Raw genomic sequence first — 13,673 nt, 5'->3', positions numbered from 1 at the left:
CACGGCATTTGTGAGGGGTCTCGCCTAGTTACGGCGTCCGCAGGGCGTTGTGCAGATGCGACGCGGCGTAAATCTTGACATGAGCTTCTCTGGTCGGCTTTCCTTTGTGCCACACTCCTGTCGTGTACTAACGCGATAGCGTTAAGGTCCCCGTGTCGCAGAAAATCCGGTGTCGACGCCGCGTCGAAATAATCGTTCTGAACCGCAACCGCGCAGGCCCACCACGGTCAAAAATAACGTTCAGCGTGAAGGACAATGACTGCGAGAGACGACATACACAGCCCTCCACGTGGCGCATGCATTGTCCAAAATTCTTTACATATTTATTCGGCGGAAGTTTGAGAATGACAGCCCATAAAAAAATCTGATGAAAGGAAACACCGACAAGGCATGCCTTTTATGTTTTTGTGACATGGCCACGCCTCGACCACGTCCTGCCGCGGCGACCGTTAGGGGCGTGCGTCTCAACTACGTCCTGACGTCGCCGGCGTGACAACAACAGGAGCAGCAGCAACCGCAGCGGGAAAGTCGAAGGAAGACGCCAAAGAAAGCTTTGCTTTAAAAGCAGTGCCTCACCTGCGCCCCAGGTGGCGGTGTCAAGTTAGGGCTAGAATTGCAGCGACGAACCAGCTCAGTCATCTGCGACGGCCCGGTTAAGCGTCTTCGAAATATACACGCAGCGTAAAGAGAACGCTTGTCCTTCTTCATTATTTGGCATTTTCTTTTCTGCGAAGCATTCTTTGCTTCATTCCAGGCATTTCGCAGTAAATACAGCAGATCCCGGTCTCGCCTCGTTTGGGGTCTCTGCCATAAAAAGAAGTACGTGGCCAAACTAACCAAGCCTGCTCTTCTTTGCGCATAGGCCGGATACGCTTGACAATACGCTACGCTCGCACGCATATTACGAACTAGTCTCTCGTAGACTAAACCGCCGTCATATCCCAGTAGCTATGTCATTGCGCTGCGGAACAAAATGTACGCGCGTTCCACCCGGTCACGGTGTAAGAGACAATCTATTTAGGTGAGGAGACTTCCCGGCTTGCTTGCGAGACGTCATCGACCAGATAAAGTAGAGATGGCACTCGTCCATCGGCCCGGTGACGGCAGCCGATACCTATCGGCGGGTCAGGTTACATAGTGCAAGACAACGTACAGAAGCTGCATGGAATTTTCGCCTTTTCGTGTGAGCTGCGCAGTGGGAAAGGTGCAGCCGAACGAATTTGTTGAGGGGAGTTAGGAATGGTGGATTTGGCCTTGGACACCCTTTTCTTTGCGGCAGATTGTCAAAAGATCTTTGTTCCTTCGAGACGTCAGCTATCCTTTTTTGCGCAACTTATGCCAAGTAAGCCAGGGGCGCGTGTTGCCAGATTTTGTTGCTTCAACCGAAACACTGTCGGGAGGTATTTTTGGTTATTTTAGAGAAGTTGTCGCAAGTATATGATTCTTCGCAACGAGGTTTGCAAAAGAATATGTATCCACAGCCACAAAGAAAAAGTTGTACAAGGATTTGTGCGACGTTATTCTGTCGGATTTCATGTACAGAGCCTTTACAGGAGAGGCTCTGGAAGGGACGTATTAAATAGAGTAGAGAAAATGCAAGTTGCGCCAGGGGGTTAAATCTTTCTTTTGAAGTTACACACTTGAACGTTGCCACGAAAAATGTTTTTTCCAGGAAAAGGGCTTATTTCTTCCTGGGGATCTCGCTGCCTTATTTGCAAACAAGCAGAAACGATAGCTCATGCTTTGCTTCATTGTTGTCAAGTTTATGAACCTCGGTGCGTTTCGTCACCGTGGCTACGGCCTGCCTGTTCCCTTGCCGAGTACGCACGCGGCGTGATTCGCTGGGTTCCTTGCACCACCAACAGATGGCGCTCGTCTCCGCGCAACCGCGGCAGCGGCGGCGCTGCGGGGGAAGGAAAGAAAAGAAACCAGAAAGCTAGCCTTCGCGCATCCGGGGCCACACGGTAATGAGGAAGTAAATGCTTCTTCAGGATAGAATGGATTCGGATTTCACCAGGTACGTGTGCGCACGCTGCCTCTAAAACCGTGAGGCCTTCAAGCCGTCCGCCTTAGACGTTGGTAGTCAGCAACTCCGCGTAACAAAACGCTCGGCATAATTAATTTGTGTGGGCCCGCGGTTGTGTGCCCGTGCGTGTATTCGTGTTTTCACACTTTATGCACTCACACAAAGCTTCGCTTTATATAGATTCCAACTCGTTGGATCTGCTGCAGTTCTACGCATGAAGTGCTTTCAGCTATCGTTGTCACCGACCTTCAAGTGACGTTGAGCCAAAAGCCAGAGCCGTTTTCCGGGCACTCAAACGAGAAAATCCGGGCAAGTTCCGAGAACAAAACGAGAAAGTGCTGTCTCTGGCACCCAACTCTTTGTGTGGGACCATGTTACGTACGCTAGCTACCGCCCAAACAATTCACAAACAATTTTTTTATAAGCTCGTAAAGAAATGTGCCTGTTTTAAACATGAGGGTAATAATTTCAGACAGTACAAATGATATTGATTTAGAAATTCTTTTAACATGACCAGGATGAATGTTGTCATGTCCAGCACTAGTTATATTTAAATTCTTGATTACTGATACCACCTCATCAGGAGTGGTTGGAAACATATAAAATGAATGTGGAAGGCGCTTTGATGCGTATAAGTTGTGTTGAGTTTGAGTGGAGTTATTAGCAAAAAGAAATCACTGAAAGCATCCGCAATCCTAAGAAGTTCGAAATAAGTATTACCACCATGGGATATTTTAGTTAAGCTATCAGCTCCTTGTTTCCTATTCAAAAAGGAGTTCACTATTTGACATCTTTTCTTTACGTCCGAACCACATTTAAGTATTTTTTCTTCGTAATATTTGGTTTTAGCTTTTTAAGCCATGAAGAAAGTGTGTTGCGAAATTTCTTGTACCGCGCATGTAGGTTTAAATTGAATGGTTGCCTTTTAGTTTCTTTATATAAGTTTTCTCGTGTGCACATGGCCTTTAGCAAACTATCGGTGACCCAGGGATATTGAGGCGAAGCCACTTTCTTTCTGCATTTACTTATCTGAGAGTAGGTGTGATAGTATATCAACTTTGTTATAAATCGCGAGGCTACCTGCGGATCATTTGTGTAAAGAGCGAAAGACCAGTCAGTGTGAGATACTGCTGCTGAGAACAATTTTTTATCAAAAACAAGTTTGGTGTAAGAATTTCAATAGGAGCAATGTGCAGATGTAGTGTGCAGAAAAAGGGGAAAATGGTTAGTAATGTCACTATCAAGTACTCCTGCGTCAGATGAATTCAAAAGATTAGACAATGTATGATCGATTAGAGTGTTGGAACCCCCAAGAATTGAACGAGTAAGGATATTAATAAGGCATTCATAATAAAAACTTCGGAAACAAGACGAATAATTGACAGAGCTCGGGGATGACTCCATTAAATTTATGTTCATATCACCCATAATTATGACATTGTTATCTCAGCGGATAACTTTGCCAATATTTTTTCGAGAGCAATACAAAAGTCTGGAATTGATGAGGAAGGTGAACGGTAAACGCAACCAAAGATGAAGTTTCGATCATCGGTGTTAAAAAAGTTAGGATCGAATTCCAACCATTCTGATTCGCCGTTTTGAATATTTAACGTGAGGTCGAGTCTTCTTTTGTACGGGATTCCTGACGAAATATAGACACCCGCACCGCTGTAGTTGCTGGACTGTCTGTGTGTATACTCTCATTTATAAGAAGGGAAACAGTACAAGTTTTTATCATCTTCGCTAAGCCAGGTCTCTCATACTGCAATGATTGAAAACGTCAAAGAAAGTGTTGAAAGCAGATTCTGGAAGTCATCGAGGTGTTTACGGAGGCTGCGCGCATTGAAATGAATAAGAGAGCGATTACTATCCTGAAGGAAGTAATTTAACTCGCTCGTTGTGTAATATGACGCCATGATGGAAAATAAGGGGTTAAGGGAGGCACAAACATTATGCCGATTAGTTAATGACCATTAGGTCTGAACCATCAGCAATGCGGTACACTCTGGTTTTCTCGGCTTTTCTAGCCATGATTTGGCAGTTGCTGATACAGAGAAATTGCCATTTTTATTGTGTTTTTCAAAGCCAGCGCCTTTGAAAAGAGCGCTTTATTTCGTGCTGTCAAGTGCTCATTGACGTAGACCGCACTGTCAACAGAAGCTTTCACCCCGATGTCACTTAGGTGAAGCTTAGCCATATGTGCCTTGCTGACAAATTCATCCTTCTTTGTGCGGCCACAGAATCTAGCCACGATGTTTTTCTTGTCTTGCACTTTTGTAGGGACCCGATGAGCGACATCGATGTCACCAGCCATTACCGGGCACCCAATTTTAGTGCCAATGGTTTGTATGACAGCGATGCAGTCCTCCCCTTGGGTGCAGGAGACGCCCCTGGCCTCAACATTGTTCCTTCTAGAGTATTGTTCCCTCTCAGCCACCCTTTCAGACAGTGGTTTGTTTCTGAGATTAGCCTTTTGTTGTCAGCTGTAAGCTTGAGTTTTTCGTCCAGCATTTTTTCAACGATGTTATTTAAGACACCGATACTTGCTTCCAGGCTTTCAACCCGCTTTTTTAGTTCAACAGCATCAAGCCCAGTGGACTGTAACTTTAACAGAAATTTACCGAGAATGTTGTCAGCGAATTGGGTGCATTCACTTTCCAGTTTAGTCTCAATTGCTTCAATCCTCTTGGCAAGCTCTGAATTTCTCGGCATTTTAGTTTCGCAACAAAGCACTAACCGAACAGCTTCACACACAAGAGCACAAAAGGAAAAAAAGTAACTGTGGCAGCAGCGACAGCGAACAGGTCACACACAAAAATTAGGCAAGATTTAATGCAACTAACCTGCACATTCAGAGAAAAAAATTGCCGACGATTACGTTACTTCCTAATGCGAAATTTGAGCGCAGCAAATAAGCTGTTTCACCTTTTCGATAGATTGAGGCAAAGAAATCGAGCAACACATGTATGCGCTATCACAGAATTTTTTTTTTATTTTTCACACGTATTCCTTTAACAAAGACTCCACTAACAGTTCTTGACAGTCATGAAGGAAGCTTTGTGGTAGGAGAAATAGACTGATATATGTTCGACTTGGTACACCAATGCTTGATTCTCAAAGACGAGATCTATACAAGTGCCTCGCGAGGTTGTCACAGCCGTGGGACGCGTTACGAGCGAGAGGAACGGGATGTTCTCCCGCATAAGTGTTAGAAAATTGCTGTTTGTCTTTATGTCAAGCCGCCACCGATCTGGCTCTCTGATTGCCACCGCACAGGGCGAACGGCAGCGGCAATTTCGGCTCGGGCGGTGCACATATACAGATCCGCCGCCACCGATCTGGCTCTCTGATTGCCACCGCACAGGGGTTGCATTGGAGGAGGAGCGAAGAAAGGAATTAAGTTCGAGCCGGCGCTTTGACAACCGGAGACTCGCAGGAAGAGGGGAGAGGGGGGCGGCGTGTACACCCAGCGGCAAACGATGGGGGCAGAAGCGCGCGCAGCAAGCGGACAACACGATAAAGGGAGGAGGGAAGAGATAGCAGCGACTGAATGATGCCGCTGACGCCGATAGTGAGTCAACCCCAGCTGCGGAGTTGGTTTCAGGGACAACGAATAACCGGCGCGTCGGCAACTGAAGAGCACCCTATCAGCCACACAAGAACAGGGGGGGGGGGACCCTTTCCTCCTCTTTCTGCATGGCGGCGACGGTGTTCTATGCAGTCACGTTATCTTGACTCTCTAGCGGCGTCAGCGGCATCCAGCGGTATCAGTCGGTCGCTGCTAGCGCTGGGGGGATGAAAGGGGGGCGGAGCTGGTTACGAGGCCGACGACGACACCGACGCGAAACCCAGGAACAGACGCCAAAGAGCTGCGCTCTAAAATACGTGAGGCAGTGCTTGCTGCGCCGTCGCTGCCACCAGTGAAGCCTCGGCGATGGTCCTGCTTCTTATGAGCGGTGCTCAACGAAGCCGACGACACCTGTTGGGCTTGCATGAAGCTGTCGTCCATAGATCCGAGTGCTTGATTTCCACGTGCGGTGCGAATGTTGATAGGAAGCTGGCCAAGATAACTACACGTTCAAAGAAAAATACGTGAGGCAGTGCTTGCTGCGCCGTCGCTGCCACCAGTGAAGCCTCGGTGATGGTACTACTTCTTATGAGCGGTGCTCAACGAAGCCGACGACACCCGTTGGGCTTGCAGGAAGCTGTCGTCCACGGATCCGAGTGCGCGCCGTCGCTGCCACCAGTTCAACTCGCTCGTTGTTGTTGTTGTTGTTGTTGTTGTTGTTGTTGTTGTTGTTGTTGTTGTTGTTGTTGTTGTTGTTGTTGTTGTTGTTGTTGTTGTTGTTGTTGTTGTTGTTGTTGTTGTTGTTGTTGTTGTTGTTGTTGTTGTTGTTTACCCGAACTACGCGACCTGGGTTGGAAGTGTTGCTGAACAAAAAATGGCCTATGCATTGGGTCATGTGTCACCTCTTGATTAGGTGACTTGTATCGAGGTAACTCGATGAACGCAGAAAAGCTAACCCCGATGTCGTAAAAGTGTTCAGATTTATTGAAGATTTTTAAAACATATTCCATAACGAATCCAGTTGTTTTGACTCGGTGATTTCAAAAGCCCTAACCCTGTTCACTGAAGTGTTGCCCCCTTTGGCGTTGACGCATGATGTTCCCATAGGCAATTTCGTAAAGTTTATATAATTAAGATTGTACTTTTCACCACGAAAGGTTTGTTGGAGTCATCAGCCGAGAGGCGATAAGGTATTCCTACCACTTTTTTACGTTCTTTCAAAACTCGTTAAACGCGCCGTACTAATATCTTGTTTCAATAATTAACTATTGAAGTCACGTGAACACAAGGTTGAAACCGGTTTCAGCTTTTAGGCCAAGCGCTTCAGAGATTCTTGTTAACCGCTGCGTCTGCTCACCTCGCTCGCGGAGGGCTTGGGCAGCACCAAAGCACACCAAGGGGAAGCAGTACCCTTGCTATAGCAAAAAAAGTAGCTGTAGTACCATACATTAAGTGTATTTCGCATAATCTCAGAAGAATTGCGGCTAAGTAGTGCGTGGAAATGGCTTTTTCCTCCCATGAGCATCTACAGAAGTTATGCAAACAAGTTAATTCGGCGAATAACAAGACGAACGCATCGCAAACATTTTATAACCTGGATTTATACCATTGTTTATGCCATTCCGCTCTTGTGCAAAAGAACGTATGTTGGCTAAACTGGCAGATGCAGCAATCAGAGACTAAAGAAGCATCAATATAACGTCATTGAAGTAATCCCGGGCCATTTGGGCATTCATTGCCAAAATTGTGGCTGCAGGTTCATGTTGTAAAATACTACTGTTTTGTATAAGGTTCATAGTAGAATGCCAATGAAAATCGGGGAGCCTTATGAGTCATTGCGAAATTAGAAGGTACGTAAGCAAGCCTTCAGTGTCGCTAACTTAGAAATAGATGAACTTCTTCGGTATATCGCTGTAATTATTGCACGGTATGTTGTGATCATGCCTTTGACACGTGTTCGGTTCTTCGATATTCACTACTAAATTTTCTTTTTTCTCTCTTTCTTTCCGCCCCTTTGGTGTACATTTATCGACCATGCGAAAATAAAAATCTGTATCTGAACGAGCGCTGTCTCGGTGTGTTAGTTCTTTTCTACGGCTTCGTTCGGTCGCCCTTACACATTCAATCACAAACTCTTCTACCAAGGCCACCTAAATCGAAGGAAATTCTTCGTAAACGGAAAGTAGCTGAGAGTATATCCTTTAATTTCGTGCATTTTGTGGCGTGACTTGTGTATCCTGCGGCGCCAACTTACGTATGTTGGCGCGTTCCACTCAGCATTACGCTATAGACCAGATGTTCCAGGTTTCACAATCTCTAAAAACTAATTCCCGTCAAGGCGTTGTAAGGCTATGTGTATGGTTGTTTGTTGAAGTTAGTCACAAGTTTTTCAAAAAATGTTAGCTGTTCGTGTTGAGACTTTTTGAGCCTTTGCATTGTCTGGAAAAGTAAAAAGAAACTTTCAGACCATGGAAATCACTGAAAGACAGCTTTTTTGTTTGGGTATGGTAGACGGAAAGGCACGGGACCGGACTTTCTCGGGGCCCTGAGTTTTCTGCAGTTACCGTACATGCGAAAGCGTCTGTATTTTATTTCCGTTGCCTTCCTGTGAAAACCAGGCTGACTTGAACTCCATTATTAGTTCACACTCTTCAACGAAATGCAAGGTGGCAGAAGCTGCATTTCTTGCCAATAACCGTTTATTGATGCAACACACAGCAAAGCAGAATAAGGAGTCCTAGAGATACAACACCGTCGCAGAACTGTCACCCGTACGGGACAAGAACTGTCACGACACGACACTGTTACGCCTCAGATTTCATTCAGGAGCAGTTCAAGACGGCTCAAACGTGTGAAGAATCAAAGCGGTGCCATTTGTCGACTGGGTGGCAATGTTGCCTCCCTGCGGTCCATCCGAGGAGGACTGGACGACAAAGTAGACGTAGACGAGCACTGTCACGAAGCAGGCCACCAAGAGTGAGTAGAACGTGAACCTATGGGGAGGCGCGTCGACGAAGAATCCGCGGATCTCGTGTGTAGCCTTTGCTTCGAGGCTTCCCTGGGATGTCCCGTACTGCCCTGCGCATGCGACATACGTCACTACGCATTTGGTAGAATGTTACGCTGAATTGGAAAGTAAGCCACGTGCAACAGGGGTAGGAAAATGTAAGCGGCTAGAATAATCGCCCAGGTTTTAAAAATTTCGCGGTAGTTAAGTGGCTCGGTACTTCAGCCCCTTTTATTCGCGGTGTATTCGGTGGGACACGCGATAACTTTTTGCCAATTCCCTCCTCTGGTAGCAAAGAAGACTACGCGCAATGACTTCGGGTACATTGAACCCTCTGCGTATTCACTGCGGCTTCATTTGGGTTCACTTTGCTCAGCACTGACACACTAAAGTTTTTCCTGAAAGCACTCCGATGTTTGAGGGGGTGTTTGAAGCGCTGTATAGCTTAATTCAGGAATGGAATTTTTTTTTCTTTTTCGTAACATCACCGTCGATATTTATCTTCTCTACATTCTATAGACTACCCCCTGAATTCTTTTCTCTAAACCAACATATGCAAACATATGAAAAGCACATGCTTCAATACTATATGTTTATGTATTTATATAGACTCAATAATACAGCGACAAAGCAACATCTTAAAGGGATACTAAAGGTTACCACAAAGTCAAGTTAAAGTGATAAAGCAATGCTCTAGAGCGTCTAAGGCGTAAATATAATCGCGAACAGAGCTTTAGTAACCGATAAATGCATGACACGATTTGAGACCCCCCAGCGACATTCCGGTACTAGCCCGATGACGAAAGCACTCATCATAATTTGTCACTAGTACTCCACTACTCCTATTAAAAAGATCCTTTCATTAGATTATAAGACGGAAGAAAATGTTACTTGCCTACTTCCATTCGATTCTAAGAAAGAAATAACATTTTGACGTTACCATTGAGTAGTATGGGTGATCGAAAGGTTTCGTTTTCGCTCGACTCTGCGCGCTCGACTTTGCGCCGCACGCGCTTTGGAGTTTCAGTTGTTTCTTTATCGCGTCGTGCTGCGGTTGTCCTGCTGGCTCGCGAAACTTGCATTTGGAACAAGCAGCGAGAATGCCACGTTCATGTGATATCGTGGGATGCGCGAATGGTCCGCGGAACTTGGCCAAGGGCAGTTGCAGCGGCGAATCCAACGTTACTTATCACTGTGTGCCAACGAGTGAACCTCTTCATTCGAAGTGGTTAAGTGCCGTATCTCTGCCACAACGCGCTGGCAATGAGCCGAAACATCACGTAGTGTGCTCGCTGCACTTTCGTCTAGAGGATTACGAGTTCAACGCCGACTTTACTGAAGTCGCGTGTAATGCCTTTCAAAGCAGACTGCCGTCGTAGTAGTACGCAACGACGCCGGCAACGCGAGCCCTCAGCAGCAGGTCACGTTCATCAGTGCTTAAATCACTGAACTCAAGCCCAGCATCGCGAGCCAATGTGTCGTTGTCAGGGTCGTCCATTGCAACGAGCGTCGAAGTTGGCGTCATAAAATAAAGAACCAGCTTATCGTTGCGCGCTTTCCCTTCCGTTAGCCATCATAGTTCCGCTTTCGCACTGCTGTCGGCTCTGTCTTGGCTCTGTTTCTGGCCGCGCGTTTGTGTCTTGTGCAGAAAAGCCGTAGCGCCGTCTGTGGGAGCCGTTTTACTCACCGACGGCGCAACGTCACTATGAGACCATGACGTCAATACTCCTCGATCGGAGGGCGGGTGATTTGAACGGCGCTAGAGGTACGCGGACGCTTCAGAACGCATTTTCTCTTAAAATTAGTCTCTTCTTCGCACGAAAGAAGCGTTTCGAGGCTTCTGGGATGGTATTTCAACAGTCCACGTTGACTTAATATTAATCTTTAGTGTCCCTTTAACACCTTGACTCATTCAAATTGTGTCTTCAGCGCATCGGAATAACATTATGCAACTTTGACATGCTCATCGACACTTAATCATTATTAGGGCCTGAAGGAAGGTAATAAATATTAAAAAAGGGGCAGAAATTTTCGGCTGTAATCTAAATTGAGAAAACAGTCAGTGTAATAAACAAAGGCGTTTTTCTTAACCTACGCAAAGTTCCTGTTGGCGAAGCTTTGGGCTCCACAGCCAATCAAGTGAGCGTACCTGCCAACTGCGAAAGTCCTGCTTGCATTCTGAACGTCATGTGTGATATTTTTTTTTAAGACAGAATCTACCATGTAACGATCTGTCGTAGCCAAGAAATTTCTGTTACACTGATGCATAAAGCCTATCAATGCTTAAGTAAGTGATTCTTGATAAACATAAAGATAAAAATACAAAATAAGCCGCATTGGTGGCCCACTGTCTGCGGTGTCTGGCGCCCAAGCTCGAAATCCCATTTTTATTCCTCGCCGTGCAATCGATATTTCCATGATGATTGACGGTGAAATAGCTTGATCACTTAATTTCTGCTCCCCGGATAAGAACCTTAAGGTCAAATTTAAGTTGGAGCCCTACAACTACGGCACCTGTCGCCTACCACTGTCATTTTTCCAAACACAAAAAACCATCGTAAACCACTTATCCCAGCCTCCTATTAGGATCCCCGTTACCTTTCTTTTCGACGCAGGACTGCCTTCTACTCGTGGCTCGGGCGGTGACGTAATCACTGGAAAGACCGGCTTCTGCTAGTGCTGCTTCAGATACCGCGTTCCTTTCGTTACACTCGATGGCCTCCATTTCGGCGGCCGGCATCAGGAGCGACCTTTTGCTTCCCGAATGAATCTGTTCAACGCCCCGGCATCCTGAAGCAACAACTCGAGGCGAGTGATCCTTCCTGCTTCGTCGCAGTGTCTCCAGGTACGCCCTTTTCCAGGACCGGTTCTCGAAATGTTGGAATGTGTCTTCGTCGGTCGTCGTTGTCGAAGTCTTGATGTCGGAACAATGACACGTAGACAGGAACCTGGCCATCAGGCTCCTCGTTCTTCTTGTTCTCGGAACAATGGAGCTTACCCACTACGGGCGATTGGCCAGTAAGCAGGTCCGAGTAGCAGATAAACCATATGATGTCTTAGTTTAAGATTCTGGCTTGCAGTATAAATTGGGAGTATGCATAGCTGCCAGTTGAACAGCGAAACGTTGAACAGATTGAATAAACTACAAAATGTTCGGAAGCTTTACGACGTGTTTCTCTTCTTTAATTTCAAAAGCGGGAACCGAATGCCATGGATACTTACTTCGTCAATATTTACACTCAAAATTTTAAAGGATTAAATGGCGCAAGTGGTGCAGGTTCAACATAGCCATCGTTGCGCAATATATAAATGTATCTATTTAACTACGGTTCTAGAGAACTAGACCTTTTTTTTTGTTGCTTGTACACTAACCTGCGAAATACCACAAGGATTCGCTCTGCAGCTTTCAGGAAACAAGAAACCGCCGGTCTATTCATAAAGGCAGTGTGCATCCGCAATAAACTTCATTACAATCGAGCAATGATTCTTATTGTGTGCATATTGTAATAAGGGGGTTACTGCGTTAGAAACACACAGACGTACTACACAAGTTAATGTGGACAGGACGCCCGTAGACTCACAACTGAATTTTATAGGGTGAAAGATAATATATATATATATATATATATATATATATATATATATATATATATATATATATATATATATATATACAATCATTGAAATGACGTCATCATGCCGATAGCCCATCGAAAGTCACTGCCGTCAAAATCTTGCGTACAGCAATTGTTCTCCTAACCCTCGCATTACAAGATGGACTTCCACCACCTAGCCGAAATTGCCGCTCTAATGATCCTTAAGTCGGATTGAGAAGTACAACACACATTTAATGTCAAAGATTCCTCGCATTTCATAAACATAGTCCTCAATTGCCGACTACGTCAAAAATATTTGCCATGCGTAAGATGACCAATATTTTGTGCGAGCGTCTGTCTCAAGCTCAAGTTTATTACCGCTGAACAACTACTGTAACGCACATTCTTTCTGTTACTTTCGTTTATGTGTTTCTCTACAAAATTGAAGAAATTGGTCATTTTACCGGAGATAAATACCAAGAAAATACAGATATCCTATTTTGTGATTAATGGGAAATATACGATCATGCCCTAAAATATGTGATAGAGTTCTTACTACTTTATCAATATATGAGTTGTTTTTTCGTACCTTCCTTTTGTTTCTCGAATTTCCAAGTGCGAAGAGTGTAAAGTGGGCTTCCCTTGCATGAAACACAAGAATGTCTCTGAAATAAGCAGTGCGTGTGACATTCAGAATACCTTTTTCTATTCTGATAGAATATGGTCATCTTGCTTGTTTTGTAGTATATACGCCTGCTCTTTGTGGGTGCGTGTTTAAACTTCTGAAGCAGCTGAATAACAGCTCCCTAATACTTCCGAAATTGCAGTGGCACTCTCAGTCTTAGCGCTTGTGCCTGTATGCTAGCGCACTCAAACAGTCACGTAGTTACCAGCCGTCCTTAGCGTAACCTGATGCATGTGTTCTCGCTGTTCTCGGTTGCCCAGCCACATGTTGCGTCTTCGTAACATTAGTGCACGCAAGAGAAATTGACAAATTGCGCTGTTTATTGTTTTAGGGGGCAAATAAGCTATCTGTGGGTGACGCCGTTGAAGAGGCTCCAAGTATCTTCCAACAGCACATGTACATCTTATTTGAAGTGCACTAGATTCCATGTATTCTACTTGCATCAAAATACGTGCGATTCTGGCCATAATTGAACCAGCTTCCACAAGCTACGAAGCAGAACGCCATGGCCATTCAACCTACGGAGGGGGGGGGAGGGGGTTCGAGTTGTTTTTGTCAAGGGCTACCGGACTGATCTTTAGCGATTGTCTGAAGTCAAGTGAAATCAGTATGACTATGTTAAATTACAAATACGTTACGTGCATCACACAGCCCATACTGCTTCTGAAGCTGCCGTTTATATCCGCCCAGTGTCCTCCTATTTTCAATGAAATGTTCTTACTGTGACTACTCAAAAGCGAAGGGCGCTTCAGAAGGGATAGATGTTTATGTACCACCTCGACTTCGAAAAA

The 13,673-nt window shown here is 45.3% G+C and overlaps 1 protein-coding gene across 4 annotated transcripts in view; it reads right to left on the bottom strand.

Annotated features, from left to right (window-relative positions):
• Positions 1-13,673, bottom strand: part of LOC142564331 (uncharacterized) — a 258,021-nt gene that overhangs the window by 26,982 nt on the left and 217,366 nt on the right. The gene's annotated exons all lie outside the window — the stretch shown is intronic.

This window comes from Dermacentor variabilis, chromosome 11 (assembly GCF_050947875.1).
Source record: "Dermacentor variabilis isolate Ectoservices chromosome 11, ASM5094787v1, whole genome shotgun sequence".
Classification (NCBI taxonomy): Eukaryota; Metazoa; Arthropoda; class Arachnida; order Ixodida; family Ixodidae; genus Dermacentor; species Dermacentor variabilis.
This window is presented reverse-complemented; position numbering and strand designations above follow the sequence as displayed.